The sequence below is a fragment of the Triticum urartu genome, chromosome 3A, assembly GCF_056163025.1.
Source record: "Triticum urartu cultivar PI428250 chromosome 3A, HENAU_Tu73, whole genome shotgun sequence".
NCBI lineage: Eukaryota > Viridiplantae > Streptophyta > Magnoliopsida > Poales > Poaceae > Triticum > Triticum urartu.
In genome coordinates, this window is record NC_141875.1 from 699,645,900 (window position 1) to 699,668,363 (window position 22,464).

General features: G+C 48.5%; 1 pseudogene; it reads left to right on the forward strand.

Annotated features, from left to right (window-relative positions):
* Nucleotides 1-836: 836 nt before the first annotated feature.
* Nucleotides 837-1,572, forward strand: LOC125547252 (dirigent protein 19 pseudogene; annotated as a pseudogene).
* Nucleotides 1,573-22,464: the final 20,892 nt, after the last annotated feature.

Here is a 22,464-nt window from a genome sequence, read left to right on the forward strand (position 1 = left end):
TCTCCTCCATTGTACTTGGTTTTTTTGTTGTTGCAAAAATTGTCCTCTATAGTATATATACCTCTGTGAGGATCAGGTCAAAACAACCAAACAACATAGAAAAATTGTAGCCATCCAAGTATTTTCTACAGTTTGTAGTATGCAAACTAGGTAGAGTAAGATATTAGTTTTTTCTTCCGGATTTATGTTGTGTGTTTACAAAATTAGGGTGACATATTAGCCATTTTTATGAATAACATTTGTATGACATATGTATAACTCCTAGTTTAATACTCCCTCTATAACTTTTTGTAAAATGTTTTTAGAGTCCATGATAGTGTCAAAAAGCTTCATATATTTTGATATTGAGGGAGTATCTAGGAAGCCTGAGGGTGGAAAGCTCTGACCAAGGAGTAGGGGAGCATCACATTCAGTCCGCTCTTACATCACATCACATTCACTCTGTCACTCATACAACAGGGGAGCATATCATATCTATAGAGATGACACAACCGACCTAACAAGTACCCATTTTTGCTCACGCTTACCGTTCATGGTGTTTAGGAGCTCCAACATTATTGCATGCTTATTTCATGTTTCTACTTCTGGAAAGAACAGTTGTAATGATATAGACACTTACAATTTTCTGATGTGCTAAAGGGAATGAAAGCACCACACCGCTTGCTTGAAGGGAAGAAAGGCACTCAGCACAGTTTTTGAGCACTATGCTTCTTGAAAGGTATGCGGAAGCGCGACCTACCATCTTTGCTTCCTCTTACTCAGCTGTCAACGCGCCACCTAATGCACGCATGCCTGCTTTCGCGCCCAGGTCCAGCGCATAAATACAAGCGTACGCACCCAGCACGCACTACAGCCAAATACACACACGCGTCACAGCAGCGAAACACCAACTACTCAATAGAAAAACCATGGCCTCTGCCGCGCCCTTCTTCGTCCTCCTCGCCCTGGCCACCATGCAGCCGCAGACCGCGTCGTCTGAGAAGGAGACGCACCTCAAGGTGTATTGGCATGACGTGCTGAGCGGACCGGACCCGACGGCGGTGCGGGTAGCGCGCGCGGCCACGACTAACACCTCCAAGGCAGCCTTCGGCCTCGTGAGTGTCATCGACGACCCGCTCACCGAGGGCCCCGGCCTCAACTCGTCCAGGCTCATGGGCCGCGCCCAGGGCACCTACATCGCCGCCGGCAAGGACCAGGTCGCGCTGCTCGTGAACATGAACTTCGTCTTCACGGCCAGAAAGTACAACGGCAGCAGCGTCGTCATTATGGGTCGCAACGCTGTGTTCAACAAGGTCCGTGAGATCGCTGTCATCGGTGGTACAGGCATTTTCAGGTGGGCCCGCGGGTACGCGCAGGCCAGGACGCACACCTTGGACCTCAAGACCGGCGACGCCGCCGTCGAGTACAACGTATTCATCAGGCACTAGTCTCCGACCGCGGTCAAATTTTATGAGGACTTTTGTATACTCAAGCTACAAGAATAAATTTACTTATATGCGTTATTTTCAGAAAACTTTTCTCGTGATTCGTGTGGTGTCAGTTATATGGATGGTATTGCTGCTTATTTATTTAGAGCATCTACAGTCCGACTTAATAAATCTGGTCCTAAACATCCGCGGACGCGTTATTTATACTCATCATTTTTTTATATGTCTGATCATTTACATGTGATTGGTAAGGGACTGTCTAGGGGCCAGATGACTGAATTTAGATTTTAGGTCAGTCACTTTTTTCTTATATGCACGTACGGAGATATGATTAACTGACGACTGAGCGGTCAAGCACGCAAGCTAATTGGTAACTGGACCAGCGCATCTATCCTCGATGGCACTAGCACCTGCACCTGCTGCACCAAAGCATGCGCCACCTCATATATGCAAGGTAGTAGCACACATATGCATACACGGACGATCCCGGCATCTCAATTACTTTGTAGTAAAATCTGGAAACAGACTTTCGCCATGCTTTATATATATAACAACAACTGGACAGAGTATATGGCCAAATGATACAATGCTGATCTCAGAATACCCGGACCACGCCAGACCCATGCGATGCGACTGCGCTACCGAAAGAGAATATAGGTAGGACCAGATATAACGCCACGCTGCGCACTAAACACCTAATAAGCTCCATGACAACACCCCAAGACTGAGAACGGCACAAAACATTGGCGTTGCCAAGTCCAGACGAACAAAGGTTTCACCCGGAACCCAGCCACAGAGAGGAGCACCACGACAACGTCTTCAAGAAGAGAGCGGTGCCCGAGAGCGTCTCTGTCGTTGGCACCAGGATGCTAAGCTTTCGCTTGGCTGCTCCCCCGTGCCACCACGAGGCTTCCAGGACGAGCGCTACGAGATCGTCCCTCCAGATCCAGATCGAGGCAACGCCATCGCTAGAGACAGATAGCGCACCTGAGCTACCCGCCGCTCCTCGTCTTGTCACCCGCACGACCAAGAGGGAGAGCACACCACTTCCACAATGGAGCCCGCCGGAGAGCCAACCACGCAGACCACCTCCGTGGTCGCCGCCCGGCATCCATGTCTGATACACTGCCACCCGTCCACATCACGGAGCAACCACCCTGGTAGGAGGAGTAAAAGACAACACCTTTCAATCCTAGCCCGGCATCAGCAACGGAGTCTGCTGGGCCTTCAGCCAATCTCAGTGGACCAGGGGAGACACAATTACGTGTCTACCAACGACCGTCGCCGAGCATGCTAGCACAATGCCATGTATGGGTTCTTCGGCACCGAGCTACCTGATAGAGTAATGGGGTCTCGACCACCACCTACGACCCCCGTACCCGCGAGCACAACCTGGGCCAAGCCCAATCCCACCTACCCGATGGAACCATACCGATCCGCCTTGGGTCCAAATCAGGCCCACCCGAGTGCGGGCCCTAGGCCCAAGCCACCGCCGCCGCGTGTGCGGCAAGCTCGGTCTTGTCGCTGATGCCCGCATAGTCCCACGCGTCACCGGCTTGGTCCCAGGAGAAGGGAGACCACCACCATCGCCCGGCGCCGCCTACCCAAGCCCAGCCGCCAGATCAGCGGAGCCTGAGCTCCATAGACCAGCTCCACCTCCCCGGTCGCCAGCCGCCGGCCAACCCAACAGAGGGATCAGCGCTGCCACGGATGACCACCGCCGCACCATAACAACGGCGCCCGTCCACAGCCTTTGTCACTCGTAGCCGGCATTGTCAGGCAGCCTGATCTGGCCGCGCTACACCAGCCCCGTCTGCAGCCCTGGCCGCCCAGTACGCCCCGTCTCTATGATGCCCATCGCACAGCCAGTACCTGTCGTTGCTGCACAACTCCGGCGCACCTCCACGCCTCAGCTCCTGCCGCCAGCGCCGCACCCCAGCCCGGCTGCACCACCCCGCGTCAGGCTCTCGCGCGAGAGGACAAGAGGTGCCCGCCGCCGCTGCCGCCAGCCGCACTTCGCCCGATTACGCCCCCTAGCGGTGGCGAGGGAGGGAGGAGATGAGGAGGGGGCCCCGGCAGCGGCAGCCAGAGTGGGAACAAAAAGGTTCACCAGGAAATCCTTTCTAGTAACATCTTCCACCGTATGTTATAAAATTGAATTAAGAAAGGCTATGTAGCTCAAAAGTTAGCAAACATTTAGGGCATTGAAGATTCAACATCATACACATTACTTAATAAAGCATTTTGCGGCTCGATTTATGCATATGACAAACTTTAAAAACCTTGCTAAGCTAGCTAGCCAGATGATGTATGTAGCTTACTAGACACACTCGGCACGTACTACTGGGTGGACTTGATGATACATCCATCTTTTTGTCCCCTGGACTAGAGAGTGGAAATAATAGGGGTATTTGTAGTACCCTTAAAGAAGAAATATAATAAAATAAACACTAAAAACATCAAAAGAAAATAAAGTTCTCTAAAGAAGAATGAATTTGTGGCATTGATATTACCATTTAATAAGAAGAAGGAATCTAAAACAAACAATGTCAAAATTTACACACAATTTACATAGAAATTGCGATTTTTTATAATATGCAAGAACAAGCATATAACATTGGAGTTTTCAAAAAATGGGAAGTTTTCTAAGATGGAATGAATTACTGGCATTGATATTACTATTAAACAGAATAAATAAAATGGAACAAACACTAAAACAAAACCAAAATAATGAAGTTTTTGTAAGAATGAATTAGTGGCTTTGGTGTTACACTTTAAAAGGAAAGAAAATGAAACAGAAACTAAAACGAAATCATAATAATGAAGTTTTCTAAGAAGGAAAGAAAAGAATCAAAAACTGAAACAAAATCAAAATAATGAAGTATTTCTAAGAAATAATGAATTAGTGCCTTTGTTATTACCCATTAAGAAGAAAGAAAATGGAATAGACACAAAAAAACGGTTTTCAAAATTATGCAAGAATAAACATATAATAGTGGAATATTCACAAAAACAATTCCTAAGAAGGAATGAATTAGTGGAACTGGTTTTACCCTTGGAGAAGACAGAAAATGAAATAATAACTAAAAATGTAAAATAAGAATAAGGAATTAGTAGCAATATATCAGTATATTACTTTTATAAAGAAGAAAGATAACAAAAAAATTGAAATCTCCTTGCACACAACACCGCTCTAAGATTGCACTTTATGTAGTATGCAACAATAATAATATATTCCTGTAATTTTCGCGCATAGCATAGTATTTATGTGTATACATTTACACTCACCAAACAGCAAAAAATACCCATAAAAGAAAAATGAAAACCAACTAACAAAGCAAACCAAAAAACAAAAGCAAAAAGACATAAAAACAGAAAAAGGGGAAAATCATAAAATTGGACCGCGCAGTTACTGGTCTTCGGCCCAGTAGCAAATCCGCTGGCCTAGATATGGGGCCACTCTATAAAAACCCAGCCCAGCACAACAAGTAGCACACTGGAAAAAAGGCAGCATAAATTTCAGAGAAAATCAACGGCCAATAAATTTCAGAAAAAAGCCAGCCAACTATGCGAAGGAGGATGAACAACTCCAGGAACCTGCGCTGGGCAGAGTTGGATTGGATTTAGCAAGGGTCTGAAGAGCACCACCTGTGTCGGGGAAGGTAGCTTGCAATGGATGACTGATAGGGTAATTTGTTTTCGAGAAGGAAAAGTCCAAAACGAACCTTGAATTGGTAGATGAAAGATAAATTCAACCTTGAACTTTGTATCCCGAAATTGGCGCTCTGAACTTCTCAATCCTGGTTTATTTTGGACCCTAGACCAATTTGGGGCACCGGGAATATAACAATCCCCGGCCGGATAAGGTACAACTCTCACTGATGAGTATTTGGGCTGGCTTACTACTTGCGTTTTCGAAAAATGAAAAAATGTTTGTGGTTTAAAATTGTGTATTTTTTTAAATCTTCGTCCTTTCAATCATAAAAAATCGTGCATTTCAAAAAGTGTTCCTGTTTTTGATTTTCTGTCACAAATTAAAACAATTAGTAATTTCGAAAATTGTTAAGAAGTTAAAAAAATAGAGCGCAAATATTTTGCGACATCGTGAGCAAAAACTTTAAAGGATAAGGTTTTTTCAATCTTGAACTGTTTTTCAAATTTTGAACATTTCAAAACATGAACATTTTCTGAAAGAAGAAGAAAAACCTAGGAGGAACCATAGCAAACATTTTTCGAAAAACTAGGAGGTACTGTAGCAGAAAATATTGAAGACATGCTGGCCTGAACAATTTTTTGTACGGCAAACATTGTCTAAAAATTCTGAATAGCTTTTCAAAAAATTGATTGTATTAAAACACAATCAATTATTAAAACACAATCAATTTTTAAAAAGCGAACACTATTTTGGACATAAATATTTTAAAATAAAAACAGGTACAAATTATGAAACCTGAACAATTTTTTTAAAATTTTTATACAAAGTAAAAAGATTATTGTCATTAAGTAAATGTAAAATATGTATTTTGCAAAATGTTGTTGTGTCACATTGTTCAAAAAATGTTTTTGGAATTTCTTAAATTATTTGCTTTTAAAAAATATTCTGTGTTTCAAACTGTTCACATTTTTTTCAATAAATGTTTCGTAATTTTTCAAAAAACAAATCATATATGAACAATACTCTCGTTTCTTATAAGGAATGTGCTATGTCAGATCAATTGCATCCTTCAGCTGCGTTGGCTTGGTGCGGCCACCACTAGCCCGAGGTTCAAATCATGTCATGCACATTACGTACTGCTAGTATTTTTTATCGTTCCTGATACAAGACAAGTGGGTTCGTAGAAAACGGAAAAGAAAAAACAGAACAGAGCGAGCGCCAAGCAACTGGGTTGATGGGCTGGCCTTATTTTTCCTAGTATCCAGCCAGTCAGTCAAGTATCTTTTTCTCAAAAAAAAAAAAAACAAGCCAGTCAAGTATCCTTGCCACATCAGTGGGTATAGCAGCTAAACACCCTCAAGGTTTAAAATAGACCGCGATCATAGAGTTCAGTGTGCTGATTTCCGAGATTACAAGTTGAGGGTTTGATTTAGCTTTCCTCTACAACTTCAAGGTTTATTTTGGACTTTTTCCTTTCGAGAATCAACTGACAGGGTAAGAATCTACTGTTAGACGGCCCATATTGTCTATTTCCATCCGTGCCGCGTTGTGCGTGCCTGACGGGGTAACATAGAGAGCTCCTCGATGGCGCCTTATGCGCCAGTAGAGGAAACCAGCGCCCGCGCGCCTGGCTATGTAGGCCGGCCCAAGAACGTGTCGATGAGCTCGCCAACGATGCACGTTTCCCCTTCTCGATCATTTCGTTTGCGGAAGCAAAAAAACTCGATGGTTTCATGGCTAAATTTCAAAATTAAATTCAGAATTTCACAAAACAGAATTTAAAAATAAAATGCTCACGGATTCTTAAAAGTTCACCGATTTTCAAGAACAGCATCAAACTTTAAAAAACTTCAAGAATTTCTAAAATTTCATCAATTTTGTCAAAAAGTTCACAAAAGTTTGTAAAAAATTCATCAAATTTGAAAAAAGTTCATAAAGTTTGAATAAAGTTCAGCAATTTTGGAAAAAAAAGTTCATCTACTTTCAAGGAAAAAGTTCACGAATTTGAAAAAAGTTCATCGATTTTGAAAAAAGTTCATCAACTTTCAAGAAAAAGTTCATGAATTTGAAAAAAGTTCATCAACTTTCAAAAAAAAGTTCATCGATTTTGAAAAAAGTTCATCAACTTTCAAGAAAAAAGTTCACAAATTTAAAAAAAAGTTCATCAACTTTCAAGAAAAAGTTCACGAATTTAAAAAAAGTTCATCAACTTTCAACAAAAAGTTCACGAATTTTAAAAAAGTTCATCAACTTTCAAGAAAAAGTTCACGAATTTAAAAAAAGTTCATCAACTAAAAAAAGTTCTTTGATTTTGAAAAAAGTTCACGAATTAATTTTACAATTTTTTCATGAATTTGGAAAAAAGAAAGAAAAAAGGAACAGAGAGAAAAATACGAAGAAAGAAGAAAAAGGAGAAAAGAAAAACAACCCAGTATGTGAAGACACGTGGGCGATTGGTCGGGTGGTCATGGCATCCTACTATGAGACCGAGGTCGCAGGTTCGAATCCTACCTTCCTTTTTTGCTTTCTATAGAAACAAAAAAAAATACAGGCAGAGGTGGGATGGGTCGGCCCGTTATCAAGCTCAAAGCGTACGAGGGGGGTATGCGCCCTATACCAAATACACTGTATTAACTCTGTATTCCACTACGGCGGCGATAGCCTTGGGTTCTCCAGTCCTCCGGCGTTCCAGCCGTGACTTATCGATCTTCTCCGCCTAGAATTCTACGATTGATCTCTGCCTCTTCTTGGGCTAATCTAGGGGGTAGCTTGTCTACCTTCCGGGCCTTGGTTGAGCGGGGCCGATCTAGGGTTCTGGGGAAAGTGTTAGACAACAGGTTGACTTTCGATTCCGATGGCGAGTTTTGGTACTTATGGGGGCTCTGGCGAAGCGGGAGTAGATGGTACGGGAGACATGCTGGACCGCCTGACTCTGCAGGAGGACGAGCTTGATGATCTGGTATGTGATGACGAGATTGATGCAGGGGAAGCAAGACCCAAGTGGTTGGCACTATGCCGTCTTCTGACGAATAAATCCTTTAGCCAGAGAGCTCTGATTGGGGACATGAAGGCCGCTTGGAACCCGGCACAGCCGGTGGTATGGAGACGCATAAACCCTAATCTCTTTTCGATCCAGTTTAATTGCCTTGGTGATTGAAACAAGGCTATGCATAAGGGACCATGGGACTTCAAGGGCTATGCATTGGTAATGGCTGAATATCATGGATTCTCGAAACCGGAAAAGGTTAAATTGGACAAGTTATGTCAGGACCCCGATTCCAAGTCACATCGATCTAGCCGGTAACACCTCATATCACTTTGCGGCCTCACGCACGGTATACCCACGGGTGTCGCCTTACCATGGCCCCGCACCGTTTGCGCCTTTTGGCTCACGTATATGATAGTGTCGCTAGCATCCATATCACAGAGAACCCGGGTCGACATGGCTAGTCGTGAACCCAAAGCGGCACGAACCTATGGGGACAGGCATACATGAATCACATCGAGCATGTCGGTCAACAGCATGTGAATCCGGGCTGTAGCACTGGTGAGGGAGTCCTGGATTAGGGGGTGTCCGGATGACCGGACTATACCTTCAGCCGGACTCCTGGACTATGAAGATACAAGATTGAAGACTTCGTCCCGCGTCCGGAAGGGACTTTCCTTGGCGTGGAAGGCAAGCTTGGCGATACGGATATGTAGATCTCCTACCATTGTAACCGACTTTGTGTAACCCTAACCCTCTTCGGTGTCTATATAAACCGGAGGGTTTTAATCCATAGGACAACATAAATAACAACAATCATACCATAGGCTAGCTTCTAGGGTTTAGCCTCTCTGATCTCGTGGTAGATCTACTCTTGTACTACCCATATCATCAATATTAATCAAGCAGGACGTAGGGTTTTACCTCCATCGAGAGGGCCTGAACCTGGGTAAAACTTCGTGTCCCTTGCCTCCTGTTACCATCCGGCCTAGACGCACAGTTCGGGACCCCCTACCCGAGATCCGCCGGTTTTGACACCGACATTGGTGCTTTCATTGAGAGTTCCTCTGTGTCGTCGCCGTCAGGCATGATGGCTCCTACGATCATCAATGGCAATGCAGTCCAGGGTGAGACCTTCCTCCCCAGACAGATCTTTGTCTTCGGCGGCTTCGCACTGCGGGCCAATTCACTTGGCCATCTGGAGCAGATCGAAAGCTATGCCCCTGGCCGTCAGGTCAGATTTGGAAGCTTAAACTACACGACTGACATCTGCGGGGACTTGATCTTCGACGGATTCGAGCCACTGCCGAGCGCGCCGCACTGTCACGACGAGCATGATCTAGCTCTGCCGCCGAACAGTGCCCTGGAGGCCGCACCCGCATCGGCTTCGACCCTTACTTCGGAGCCAACTGCGCAGATCGAGGATGGGTGGTTGGACGCCGCCTCGGGGGTTGCGATCCCAACGGCGATCGAGCCGAACACCAGCCCCGCACTCTGCGAGACTCGTGACTCCAAGGAGCCGGACTCCTCTCCGGACTCCAAACCCTCCGCGCCCCTGCCAATCGAATCCGATTGGGCGCCGATCATGGAGTTTACTGCCGCGGACATCTTTCAGCACTCGCCTTTCGGCGATATTCTGAAGACACTGAAGTCTCTCTCTTTATCAGGAGAGCCCTGGCTGGACTACGGTCAGCAAGGTTGGGATTCGGACGATGAAGAAATTCAAAGCCCACCCACCACCCACTTTGTAGCCACTGTCGACGACTTAACCGACATGCTTGACTTCGACTCCGAAGACATCGACGTATGGACGCCAATGAAGGAGACGATGAAGAACCAGCGCCTATCAGGCCCTGGAAAGCCACCTCGTCATATGACGTATACATGGTGGACACCCCAAAAGAAGGAGATGGCGATGGAACAGCGGAGGATGACCCCTCCAAGAAACAGCCTAAGCGCCGACGTCAGCGGCGCCGCTCAAAATCCCGCCAAAACAAAAACGGTGATTCCAGGACGGGAGATAATAATACTCCGGAAAGTGCCGAAGAAAACCCCCTCCAGCAAGATTTAGCACAGGAGGATGGAGAAACTAGCCCTCATGAGAGAGCGGCGGACAGAGAGGTCGAGGACGATAATTATATGCCTCCCTCCGAAGACGAGGCAAGCCTCGACGACGACGAATTTGTCATGCCAGAGGATCCCATCGAGAAAGAGCGTTTTCAATGCAGGCTTATGGCCACGGCAAGAAGCCTTAAGAAAAAACAGCAACAGCTTAGAGCTGACCAATATTTGCTAGTCGACAGATGGACTGAAGTCCTTGCGGCCGAAGAGCATAAACTCGAACGCCCCTCCAAGAGCTACCCCAAAGCGCAAGTTGCTACCCCGATTAGAGGAGGAAGCACATGATGCGGCCGACCGGCCACCTCGTGGCCGCGACAGAGAGGCCTCTCGGCCCTCCACTAAAGCCGCACCCCGTACCAAGGCACGGGAATATGTGCCGGCCTTACGAGATATGTTGGAGGACAAGGCAAGGCAAACAAGATCAATCTACGGATCACGTGGGCGCCCCACGGCTCGAGACGGTAACCGTCACGCCGGCCACAAATTCAGCAGGGCCAAACACAGTAGACAAAGCTCATTGGAGCTACGTCGTGATATAGCCCAGTACAGAGGCGCCACACACCCACTATGCTTCACAGACGAAATAATGGATCATCAAATCCCCGAGGGTTTCAAACCCGTAAATATCGAATCATATGATGGCACAACAGATCCTGCGGTATGGATCGAGGATTATCTCCTTCATATCCACATGGCCCGCGGCGATGATTTCCACGCCATCAAATACCTCCCACTCAAGCTTAAAGGACCAGCTCGGCATTGGCTTAACAGCTTGCCAACAGGATCAATCAGTTGTTGGGAGGACCTCGAAGCCGCATTCCTCGACAATTTCCAAAGCACTTATGTGCGACCCCCAGACGCCGATGACCTAAGTCACGTAATTCAGCAGCCAGAGGAATCGGCCAGGCAATTCTGGACACGGTTCCTAACAAAGAAAAATCAAATAGTCGCCTGTCCGGACGCTGAGGCCCTAGCAGCCTTCAAGCACAATATCCGTGACGAGTGGCTTGCCCGGCACCTTGGACAGGAAAAGCCGAAATCTATGGCAGCACTAACGACACTCATGACCCGCTTCTGCACTGGAGAAGACAGCTGGCTTGCTCGTAGCAACAATATGACCAAGAACCCTGGTAATTCGAATACCAGGGACAGTAGTGGCAGGTCGCGTCGCAACAAGCAGAAGCGCCGCATTAACGGCGACAATACTGAGGATACGGCAGTTGATGCCAGATTCAGAGGCTCTAAATCCGGCCAGCGGAAAAAGCCATTCAAAAGGAATCCTAGTGGCCTGTCCAGTTTGGACCGAATACTCGACCGCTTATGCCAGATACATGGCACCCCCGAAAAGCCGGCCAATCACACCAACAGGGATTGTTGGGTGTTCAAGCAGGCAGGCAAGTTAAATGCTAAAAATGAAGACAAGGGGCTGCATAGCGATGACAACGAGGAGCCCCGGCCACCGAACAACAGTGGATAGAAGGGTTTTCCCCCACAAGTGTGGACGGTGAACATGATATACGCAACCCACGTCCCCAAAAGGGAGCGGAAGCGCGCGTTAAGGACGGATTTCATCTAACTAGAGTCCTTATGGACGGCGGCAGCAGCCTGAACCTACTTTACCAGGATACAGTGCGGAAAATGGGCATAGATCCCTCGAGGATTAAGCCCACCAAAACGACATTTAAAGGCATAATACCAGGTGTAGAGGCCAACTGTACAGGCTCAGTCACACTTGAAGTGGTCTTCGAATCTCCAGATAATTTCCGAAGCGAGGAGTTAATCTTCGACATAGTCCCATTCCGCAGTGGCTATCATGCACTGCTCGGGCGAACTGCATTCACCAAGTTCAATGCGGTACCGCACTACGCATACCTTAAGCTCAAAATGCCAGGCCCTCGAGGAGTAATTACGGTCAATGGAAACACCGAACGCTCCCTTCGAACGAAGGAGCACACGGTGGCCCTTGCAGCAGAAGTACAAAGCAGCCTCTCCAGGCAGTTCTCCAGTCCGGCCATTAAACGACCGGACACCATCAAGCGCGCCTGGAGTAACCTACAACAAGACCGTCTGGCACGACCCGAGCAGGCGTAGCAATGTGGCCCCAACCCCAGCCCTCGCAAAAATGCAATACCCGTATTTCGTGTACATAACTACGCTCTAGAAATACCATGGGTACAAGGGGAGGGGCACCATCACGGCACGCCCGAAACACGGCTTAAACCGCACCAGGGGCTGCCGATTTTTTAATTTTCTCTTACTTTCAGGACTCCACTCTTCGGAAGGCCTGTTCGGCAGTTTAGTCGCCGCACAAACGATGCAAGAACTAGGGAAGCAGACAAGCCACGCCGCATTACGGAACTCCGAGCAGTATACCTGTTTCGCATACTATTCCGCAGCTCGCCCCTGGAACGGACATGTTACATAGTCCAACCTTTTGCTTATCACATTATTTGTATCGTTCTGCTTTGATCGCATCCCTCTTTAATAAACAATTCATAGCTTTTGTCTATTTTTGCACTACTATTTTTTAGTATATGTTCCTTAACGACATGTTGCATCCGTACACTTTGGTACGACCAGAATACGCCAGGGGCTTTAGTTCCCCTCAATATGGTGTGAGAAGTCCGAACACTTTAACAAGTGCGGCACCCCGAACTTATAGCATTATATACATCGGCTCCGAATCATGTCTTGGGTCAATAGTTGGGTTTGCCCGGCTCCTATGTTTTGGTGACTTACGTTCCGCTATATCGGCTAAGGTAGCACTAGGAGAACCACTCCGATTGTGCCCCAGTTGAGCTGGGTCGAGCACCTCAGTGGAGAAAGCTAAAACTTACTGTCATGATGAAGCGAGAGCTGGTCGCTGTTCGAGAGGTTTTTCGAGTCCCTAAAGATTTATGCCGCTTAGAGCGAGGAGCCGGCTCTTTCCAGCCAAGGCGTGGATAGCGCCCCGAACTCTGTCTTCCGAATACCAGGGGCTTCGCCCAAATTTAAAATTATAGAATTCTCCCTCGAATACCAGCCGGCTAAGTGAGAGTGTTCACACATTATAGTCCGATTGCCTTGTTCGTTGGGCTGAGCGCCTCCCTCGAAGGACCCAAAAATGGGAAAAAGAGCGCTCAGGTTTATCCCCGAACACCCCAGCACTAGCGGCACGGGGGCAGAAGCCGACGACTTGCCATCTCTCAGAATTGATAAACAGCCGCACAGAAGGTAATATTTTAAATTCCAACCGCATTGCTTAGCGCATATGAACAAGTTTTCAGCGCATAGGACAAAACGAGCAAGTTTCACTCAAAAATTACATCCCTAGAACATTCATCCGCCACAAGGCAGGCACCCTTCAGAACATCCTTTTAGTAATTCTTGGGCTTGCCATGCTCTTTCCCCGGCGGTGGCCCGTCCTTCATAAGCTTCTCAGCACCCAGCTTGCCCCAGTGCACCTTAGCACGGGCAAGGGCCCTATGGGCACCTTCAATGCAGACGGAGCGCTTGATGACTTGGAGCCTTGGACAGGCCTCCACCAACCGCCGCACCAGCCCGAAATAGCTTCCAGGCAGAGCCCCTCCAGGCCACAGCCGTACTATGAGGCCCTTCATGGCCTGTTCGGCCACCTTGTGGAGCTCGACCAGTTGCTTTAGCTGGTCGCTCAGGGGCACGGGGTGTCCGGCCTCAGCATACTGAGACCAGAACACCTTCTCTGTCGAGCTGCCCTCCTCTGCTCGACAGAATGTGGTGCCATCAGACACACTTCGGGGAAGATCTGCGAACGCTCCTGGAGAGCTCCGGATTCGGGTAAGTAACAAGTAACTCACGTTTATATGTTTGCTTTGCATAAAGAATGCCTTACCCGCCGCTATCTTCTTCACCTCATCCAACTCCTGGAGGGTCTTCTGGGATTCGGCCTTGGCAGACTTGGCATTTTCAATAGCCGCCGCGAGCTCGGACGCTCGCGTCTTTGAGTCAAGCTCCAAACTCTAATGTTTTTTCATGAGAACCTGGAGCTCTTGCTGCACCTTGCCAACCTGGGCCTCGTACGTCTCCCGCTCGGTGCGCTCCATGGCTGCTCTCTCCTCGGCCTCGACCAGCGCTTGTTTAAGGGTCGCCACCTCAGACGTGGCCCCTACAATAGCCACGATAATCCTGTCATTTTTTGCAATTGCACCTTTTTATATATATTTAAACAAGGTATTTCTTACCTTCATTGTCCTCGAGTTGCTTCTTGGCACGCCCGAGCTCTTGCTCGGACCGCTCGAGGTTCTGCTTTAGCGCGTCCACTTCCGCAGTCAGTGCGGCGGACGCAGGCAGAGAAGCCTGCATACGCATATTGACTCCTTTTTGTTAGACTCCTGCGAATTTTATTTGATCCTCTATTCGGATTTTCTTCCCGAACGCCAAACAGAGCATCAGGGGCTACTGTCTATGCGGTAATATTATTTACACATTCTTTACTTACCTCAAAGCCTGTTAAAAGGCTAGTACAAGCTTCAGTCAGTCCGCTCTTGGCGGACTGAACCTTCTGGACCACCGCACTCATAATGGTGCGGTGCAACTTGTCGATGGAGGCGCCTGGGAGCGCCTCCAACAGATTGTCCGGCGCCTCCGGTTGGACGGAGGTCACCGGCACGGTGGGCTTGCTCCTCTTGGAAGGAGGTCCCCCGCCGGACTCTGGAACCTTTGAAGGTTCCGGAGCGGTGTCCGGCCTAGGGCCGGACTTGGAGCCCTCGGGGGTTTCATCCCCTTTATCCCTGGAGTCTGGGAGGTCGCCTCGCGGCGCCTCCAGGACCACCTCCTCCCGGATTGGAACCTGTTGGGACAACACTTCGGTGTCGTCCGTGGGGCGGGGGGAGGAAGCCGTCGGAAGCAAGTTCACATCCGACGAGTCCAGTGAGCCGCTCGACGACGCGTCGAGCCGGTCTTTGGGTGGGCTGCATAAACATATTCGACATAAGGGAAAGTTGTGCAATAAACGAATACTATGAATTACTCTGGTATTCGGATACTTACGATTTTACCAGGGGCTTGGCCCTGGGTGGCCACTCCTCTCCGCCGTCGTCGGCGTCGGTGGAGTAGTCCGGAGGAAGGGTTTTCCCCTTCTTGGACCCTCTGGCCTCCCCAGAGAGGGCGGCCTTCCTTTTCTTCTCTCCTCCCGCTGGAGGGGGAGAGGTCTCTTCTTCTTCCTCCTCGTCTTCACGGGAGGAATGCGCCTTGGAACCGTCGGATGATGGATCTGACACCTCCTGGCGCCGGGCACTCTTTCGAGTCCCCGTGGCCTTTTTCGCGGCCTTCTTCTCCGGTACCACATAGGGTGCCGGAACCAGCAGCTTCGCTAAGCGAGCGTCGGCTGGGCCTTCGGGCAAAGGAGTCGGACAGTTGATTTGTCCGGACGTCACCTGCCAATCCTGTCAAAGGTAAGGGAGCTTAGATCCCGCATGCAGTCAAACTATGAAAAACTGATACCCTGTAAAAGGAAAAAAACAGCTTACCGCATGAGCGTGACGCTGCGTACTGAATCCGCGATCCTCGGTAGCGGATGCGGGGGCCTCGGAGCCCTTGAAAAGCACCTTCCAGGCATCTTTGTACCTCGTGTCGAAGAGCCTGCTCAGAGTTTGGTGCCGCGCCGGGTCGAACTCCCACAGGTTGAAAGCCCGTTGTTGACACGGGAGGATCAAGCGGATGAGCATAACCTGGACTACGTTGACAAGTTTGAGCTTCTTGTCCACCAGGGTTTGGACGCATGTTTGGAGTCCGGTCAGCTCTCCTTTTTTACCCCACGACAGGTCCGTCTCCTTCCAGGAGGTGAGCCGCGTAGGGGGTCCAGATCGAAACTCGGGGGCTGCGTCGAGGTCGCGCGGCTCGGTGATGTAAAACCATCCCGATTGCCACCCCTTCAGGGTCTCCACAAAGGAGCCCTCAAGCCATAAGACGTTGGCCATCTTGCCCACCATGGCGCCTCCGCACTCCGCCTGGTTGCCGTGCACCACCTTCGGCTTGACATTGAAAATCTTGAGCCATAGGCTGAAATGGGGGCGGATGCGGAGGAAAGCCTCGCACACGACGATAAACGCCGAGATGTTGAGGACAAAGTTCAGGGCCAGATTGTGGAAATCCAGGCCATAGTAGAACATGAGCCCCCGGACAAATGGGTAAAGAGGGAAGCCCAGTCCGCAGAGGAAATGGGGGAGGAACACCACCCTCTCATGGGGCCTAGGGGTGGGGATGAGCTGCCCCTTTTTGGGAAGCCGGTACGCAATGTCGTTAGACAAGTATCCGGCCTTCCTAAGTTTTTTGATGTGTCCCTCCATGACGGAGGAGACCACCCACTTGCCTCCCGCTCTGCACATGGCTGGAGAAGGTTGAGGTGGGTGGTGCGGACTTGGGCGCTGGAGCTCGAGTGCGCGAGAGTGGATAAGCAAGGGAGGAAGAAGGCGTAGGTGAAAAGGTGGATCCTTATCCCCTTATATGGGTGGACGCAACTACGTGTCCCCACCAGCCTGGTAAAACTCGCTTATCTCCAAGCACCGTAATCAATGGCGCGGTTGGGTTACCCACGCCTGTATTGATGAGAATCCCGGAATAAGGGGACACGATCTCTGCTTTAACAAGACGTGCCAAGGAAACCGCCTCGCATGACGCGCTGAGGTGTGATAATGAAACGACTCGGATAAAGGCTTGGCCATGGTGTGTCACACTACGGAATACGTCAGCAAATTATATTTGTGTAAATATTATTCTCTCTATGGCAATATGTGGAAACTTATTTTGCAGAGCCGGACACTATCTTTGTGTTCAAAATCTTCTATGAAGTACTTGGAGGAGGAACCCGCCTTGCAATGCCGAAGACAATCTGCGCGCCGGACTCGTCGTCATTGAAGCCTGGTTCAGGGGCTACTGAGGGAGTCCTGGATTAGGGGGTGTCCAGATGACCGGACTATACCTTCAGCCGGACTCCTGGACTATGAAGATACAAGATTGAAGACTTCGTCCCACGTCCGGAAGGGACTTTCCTTGGCATGGAAGGCAAGCTTGGCGATACGGATATGTAGATCTCCTATCATTGTAACTGACTTTGTGTAACCCTAACCCTCTCTGGTGTCTATATAAACCGGAGTGTTTTAGTCCGTAGGACAACATACATAACAACAATCATACCATAGGCTAGCTTCTAGGGTTTAGCCTCTCTGATCTCGTGGTAGATCTACTCTTGTACTACCCATATCATCAATATTAATCAAGCAGGACATAGGGTTTTACCTCCATCCAGAGGGACCGAACCTGGGTAAAACTTCGTGTCCCTTGCCTCCTGTTACCATCCGGCCTAGACGCACAGTTCGGGACCCCCTACCCGAGATCCGCCGGTTTTGACACCGACATTGGTGCTTTCATTGAGAGTTCCTCTGTGTCGTCGTCGTCAGGACTCCGGGGAACCCGGGCTGTAGCAGGCTAGGCAGGACTCCAGATGTCACCGCGTGACATTTCCCCGAAGGGACAGACATAGGAACGAAGTGAAACACATGCCGGCCAGTCAAATGTCCTGAGCAGTAGTGCTGGGCTAGCAGGACTCCTGTGAACCGGGCTGTAGCGGACTACTATGGCTCAAGGAGCACTAGACTATATTTCCCCATAAGAGAGGCTGCCAAGGATGAACAACTAGATTGTCGGATCCCACACATACCAAGCATTTCAATCATACACACAATATGCTCGATATGTGCAAATACAACATGGCATCACAACAAAACTCTACAACTCAAGTACCTTATTTAAAGGCTCCGGAGAGCCATACATAACTTCATACAGATAGGGGTCACAAGACTCGACATTCAAGTCATTCAAGCATAAAAGCACATGCGGAAGCAAATAAGTCTGAGTACAGACACTAGAAAGAAAGAAGGCTTGTCGAAGCCTGTCTATCTACATAGGGCCCTCCATGGCCAGAATCACCACCTGGGTGGCAAGTTACTCATCGACGTCGAGGTCTACGTAAAACCCATCGGAGGGGGCGGTGTTGTCGTCTGAAAACAGTAATTAAATCAACATGAGTACAAAGGTACCCAGCAAGTCTTACAACAGATCCTACTATACATGCTCATTCTCAAGAAGGTGGTGGAGTTATTGCAGCAAGCCAGCTTTGACTCTTGGCTAAGCTATCCTACGAGACACCACTGTAAAATAGTTTTCGCACACGAATCCACTAATCACCAACACAATACTCCACTAGGGCTCCTCCCTCGTCATCCTACGAGAGGGCCATCCTCGGTACTCACACTTATCTTGAGTCTTTTAGTAGTATCCATTAACTTGTCTATGAACTGTATAGCCAACCAAGTAGTCCTTTACCGTGGACGTGGCTATTCGAATAGTTTTATACCCTGCAGGGGTGTACTTCATCACACATGTTTCCACCACTTAGCGTCTGCACACGACGTGTGCTCGGCAGACTTCAAGTGAAAGCTGACGTGGGTGTAGACCACGACCTGACTAACCGCACAAGTCTCTAGTCCAGGTTTATCGCCTATTCGGGTTCGATCCGCAAGGATATCTGGCTGGGGTGTCCTCAACGGCCCCAAACGATGTGTGCAGGGCTCCCGAGACACCAAATGGGCGACTCGGCACACCGTGCCACGGTGTATCTACCGCATCATAGCCCACCCCTACGGTCAGCGCTACGCACGGCTGCCAACACATATCCTACAAACACCAGAAACTAGTTGCAACTCCTAGACAGAGGACGAGAGGTGTCAGTAAGCCGAGCGGGGTCATATTTCAGGGCCCAATGTGTGGTAGTAGCTGAAACTTAAATCACGCATACATATCTCAGTTCTTAGGGATGGCCTCAATGAAACAACCCACCATGTACTCCTACATGGCCTCTCATCGATACCTTTACGAAATCATGTTCAACACATCCCTCACATTACCGACATAAACATTTCACCCTAGCCCATCACCCAGATGGACCAGACCTGACACAACTCTAAGCATAGCAGGCATAGCAAGGTAGGAAACACATACATGGCTCAATCAACTCCTATACATGCTAGTGGGTTTCATCTAGTTACTGTGGCAACGACAGGTCATGCAGAGGATAAGGGTTCAACTACCGTTGCACACAGCAGTTTGAAACGTTGTTGTCTTAATGCAGTAAATGAGAGCAGAAGCGAGAACATGGAATTGTATCGATATGATCAATGGGGCTGCTTGCCTGATGGAGTAGTAGTAGGGTACCACCCTTCGGCTGGATACTCGAAAATATCCTCGGAGGCAGAACCTACAACGAAAGACACCACAGAATACAATCATCACATGGCAATATGCAACAATATGATGCATGCTATGGCATGGCAATATGAGGTGTCCTGCCTAATGCATTTGTGAAACAAGTTGGTTTGGGTCCATTTGAATCAAAGATTCAAATGGAAGCTTATGTTCTTAAGCATTATAAGTGTATTAGCTTGTTTCACTTAAACAACAATGTTAAAGTGTTTTGTCATGCATGAAACCACTACAGATGGAAATATTGAATTTTTCTATTCAAATTTCATATATAATTCTTTGCATTTGGAGTTACAGATTAAAAGTTATGAATTTTTGAAGTTTGTAATATTTTCTGGAATTTCCTGTATAAGAATAAATCCAGTAAATGATTTATTGCGTCAGCATTTCGTCAGAGTGACGTCAGGGGTCAACGGGGCCGGTCCAGGTCAAACCTGACTAGTGGGACCCGCATGTCAGTAGTTAATTAAATAAATAATTTTTGATTAGTGCTAATCTAAGTTAATTAGCAGGGCGGTTCCACGTGTCATAGACTCAGGGGAGGTCAACCTGGGCCCACACGGGGTCAAACAGAGTCAAACTCGCCGGTGTTTAGCCGTCGGCGAGGCCAAACGCGGTGGAGCAGCGCAGATTTTGCACTCCGGCGACCAAATGGATGGTGGAGACCATCTACGTGATGCGGGGAGTGAGCCGCGTCGAGTGGTGGCAGTGGGTGGAGCTGGGGTGGCCGGAAACGTCGCCGGCGACGAGCGTTGCGGCTGCGGAGTTCGGGCGAGGTCGATCTAGTCGCTAGGAGGCACGGCGAGGAGCGTGCTGGGGTGCTACGGGCTCCTGCGAGTGCGTTGAAGAAGATGGCGTGCTCGGTTGCGAGCCAACATGGCTGTGGCCATGACGACGACGTGCGGTGGCGGCGGTGGGTGCGGCCGAGCTTGGTGTGGTCGCTGCAGTGCTCGAGAAGTTAAACGGAGAGGACGGGGAGGTGGCTGAGCTCACGGGGTCACGTCGAGGCAGTCGGCGAGGTCGGGGACGAGCTGATGCGGCGGGGACGGCGAAGGGGATCTCTGGTGTTCGGAGTTGGGGAAGACGGGGTCAGGGCGATTCCAGAGCAGGCGAGCGCTCGGGGCTCGGCCTGCTCGATGTAGTCGACGACGGCGGAGCTCGTGGACACGATGGCGCGACGCGAGGACGATGGAGGGCGCGGCTACGATGACGGTGCGGCGGCAGGGGCGTCGGCCATGGTGGGGAAGTCGAGGGAGAGGTGTTGGGGGCGAATGGAGGGGTCCAGGGGGTCGGGGCGACGACGTGGAGGTCGTCCAGACGTCCAGGGGCGCGGGCGGCAAGCAGGTGGCGCCGTGGCGAGCTCAGGCACGCCGGCATCACCTCCCTGCCTGCCTGGCGGGGACGAAGCAGCTGGCTGTCGCGGGCCAGCACAGTGCTGGGCCGCCAGGTGGGCCGGCTGGTGACTTGCCAGGTTAGTTCCTTTCTCTCCCTTTTTCTGTTTTTTTATTATTTATTCTGTTTTGTGTTTTGAAATAGCAAAAAATAATATTTCATTTAGGAAAAACCTGAAAATATTCAGAGGCACATTTGAAAATATTCTCAACAGCCTAAAATTACTTCCAGGATTATTTGGGCATTTTAAAATATTTATAGGATTTAAATTGCCCAAATGCAATTAGTAATGAATTAATCCAATGACCTTATGATGTCCTAGAAAAATGTGCACCATTTTTGTCAAAGGTTTTAACCCAAAACAAAAAGGGTGTACTTTTTAGAAGGGCATTTCAGGTTCATTGAAAAAGTTTTTAATAAACCCTAGTTGTTCCAGGGGGGTGTTGGGGGTTCTGTCATCCCCATTTCTGTTTTCTGGGAAATTAAACATGATGCAACACTCTAATGCATGAACTAGCTAGGGTGTGACAACTCACCGCCACTCAAAAGAATCTCGTCCCGAGATTTAGTATCCGTTGGAAAGAAGGTGGGGTACTCGAGTCGAAGACGATCCTCACTTTCCCAAGTGGCTTCTTTCTCCGAATGGTGTGACCATTGAACCTTGAGAAACTTGATGTTATGACGTCGAGTGGTACGCTCGGCTTGATCAACGATACGGATGGGATATTCCCAATAAGTGAGATTATCTTGGATATCAAGCGTTTCGTGGTCCACTCCACGGATAGGATCCGCGAAGCAACGCCTGAGTTGAGAAACGTGGAATACATCATGAACTCTGGAAAGATGCGGAGGTAGTTCCAATTGATAGGCAACTTCTCCTCGTTTGGCAAGAATACGAAAGGGTCCAATGTAACGAGGAGCCAATTTGCCTTTGATACCGAAGCGATGGGTTCCCTTTAACGGAGTAACCCGGAGGTAAGCCTTCTCGCCGACTTCATAAGTCATGAGCTTATGTTTATGGTCATATTGGCTCTTTTGACGAGATTGGGCTGTTTTCAATTTCTCATGAATAACGCGAACCTGATCTTCTACTTCCTGAATCATATCCGGGCCAAATAGTTGTCTTTCCCCGATTTCTGACAAGTTAAGAGGCATTCGACATTTTCGTCCATAGAGAACTTCGAAAGGAGCTTTGCCCAAGCTAGCTTGATAACTATTGTTATAAGCGAACTCCGCAAATGGAAGGCATTTCTCCCAATCCATTTAGGAAAAACCTGAAAATATTCAGAGGCACATTTGAAAATATTCTAAACAGCCTAAAAATACTTTCAGGATTATTTAGGAATTTTAAAATATTTATAGGATTTAAATTGCCCAAATGCAATTAGTAATGAATTAATCCAATGACCTTATGATGTCCTAGAAAAATGTGCACCATTTTTGTCAAAGGTTTTAACCCAAAACAAAAAGGATGGACTTTTTAGAAGGGCATTTCAGGTTCATTGAAAAAGTTTTTAGTAAACCGTAGTTGTTTCAGGGGGGTGCTGGGGGTTCTGTCATCCCCATTTCAGTTTTCTGGGAAATTAAACATGATGCAACACTCTAAT